The following is a 2,027-nucleotide window of genomic DNA, read 5'->3' as shown; positions in this document are numbered from 1 at the left end:
CAGAGTTCAGGCCCCACAACTGGACCCCCCCCAAAAAAAAAACTAAGTAGATGAGAATGCTAGTAATTTTGTTTTTGTAATGTCAAATTCTTTGGTTTCTAAGTACTATTCCAAAAATCAAATCATGTCCTTTATAACCTGACAAATAGTTCAGGTCCACCACTGATTTTTCTGAAAGCAAAAGAACTGTTAAACATCTGTCTTGTGAAGGAATGCATGCTGTAACTAGTTAACATTAACTTCTCGGAAGTGGCGCTGTAGCTCAAGTGGTAGAGCGCTCGCCTTGAGCTGAAGAGCTGAGGGACAGAGCCCAGGCCCAGAGTTCAAGCCCCATGACCGACAAAAAAAAAAAAAAAAAAAAAAAAGCCAACAAACATTAACTTCTCAAGTTATCTAATTATACAGATTACTTTCTCTTAGAGAGTGAAAGTCCTATAGATTGAAAATTTTGAGATGCTCACTTAAAATGTTTTAAAATTAAAAATCTAGCAATACAATCAACACCATAACTTAAAAATATCTAATTATAGCTATTTATAATAAATATGCAAAGCAGCACCACCAGTCTAGAACCAATTACCTAAATCAGACTTACTTTGGGTTATAAAAATTCTGACAGGAATGGAAATGTGGTTTAGCAGTAGAGTGCTTGCCTAGCATGCATGAAGCCCTGGGTTCAATTCCTTAATAGCACATAAACAGAAAAAGCCAGAAATGGCACTGTGGCTGAAGTGGTAGAGTATGAGCCGTGAGCAAAAGAAGCTCAGGAAGCCTGGTTTCGGATCCTAGCTACTCAGGAGGCTAAGATCTGAGGATTGGGGTTCAAAGCTAGCCCCGGCAGGAAAGTAGTCCATGAGACTCTTATCTACAATAAACCACTAGAAAACCAGAAGTGGCGTTGTAGCTCAAGTGGTAGAAGGCTCCGCCTTGAGCTGAAGAGCTGAGGGACTGCGCCCAAGCCCAGAGTTCAAGCCCCACGACCGACCCCCAAAAATGTCTGATTTGGGGTTTCAAGTAAAATAAATATGTTAATACTTATTAAATATTAATATCTATGATTAACTATTAACATAGTTATTAACCTTTATCCTAGTGACCACATTTCACTTGTTAATTTCAAGTAAAAAATTATAAGGAGCCTTTATATGTTTGTCCCCCAGATAAAACAGATTTTTGTTTCAGTATTTAAAAACAAAACAAACAAAACGAAGGTTCCATTATGCAGCCCAGGTTATGCTTTCAACTTTTCTGCCTCAGCCCCTGGAGGGCAGAAATGACTGGTGTGAACCAGCACACCTGGTTGGTTTAAGACATTCCTGACTTTCTTGTTCTTGTCTTGCTCCATATCATACACAGGCAAAATGTAACCTTTGACTTCATCTTGGGGTGGATCAGATGAGAGCTAATGAAAGTTCTTGTCACTACTGCCATTCTCTTCATTAATATGCCTTAAGTCAAAACATCCTAATACACACCCCATCGGAAAGACCTCTTTTTGCAATTATCAATCTGATGCACCTACCGCCGTTTGAACAGCCGAGTTGATAGATAGATAGATAGATAGATAGATAGATAGATAGATAGATAGATAGATAGATAGATAGATAGATAGATAGAGATCTTTAGAGTAGGGGCTGTGACGTCCCCTTCCTTCCCTGCTACTTCAGGCAGTACTTGTGCCTACCAGTGCAGCCTAGGCGGCGAGGGATGGAAGAGAACTGTGACCCTGGAAGTTAGAAAGCCAAAACTCGGATCCGAAACCCAGCTCTGGGAGTGGGAAGGGAGGGGGAACAATGATGGAGCGACACCGCTCACAAACAGGAGGGGCCGGAAGTCTGCGTCTGGGCTTGGGCTCTCTTGGGACCGGAAGTGAGGACGGAGGGGCTGGCCCTGGTCTAGCAGTATCTGCGGAGCTGTACGGAGCGTCTGCGCGGGGAAGAGTGTGTTTGTGACACTGCTGGCGGCGCTGTGAGGGCGCGATGGGGGCGGGCGATGGAGGAGGCACTCGGAAGGGACCCATATCGCTG

Source organism: Dipodomys merriami, unplaced genomic scaffold, assembly GCF_024711535.1.
Source record: "Dipodomys merriami isolate MVZ:Mamm:240054 unplaced genomic scaffold, mDipMer1.0.p SCAF_277, whole genome shotgun sequence".
Classification (NCBI taxonomy): domain Eukaryota; kingdom Metazoa; phylum Chordata; class Mammalia; order Rodentia; family Heteromyidae; genus Dipodomys; species Dipodomys merriami.
This window is presented reverse-complemented; position numbering follows the sequence as displayed.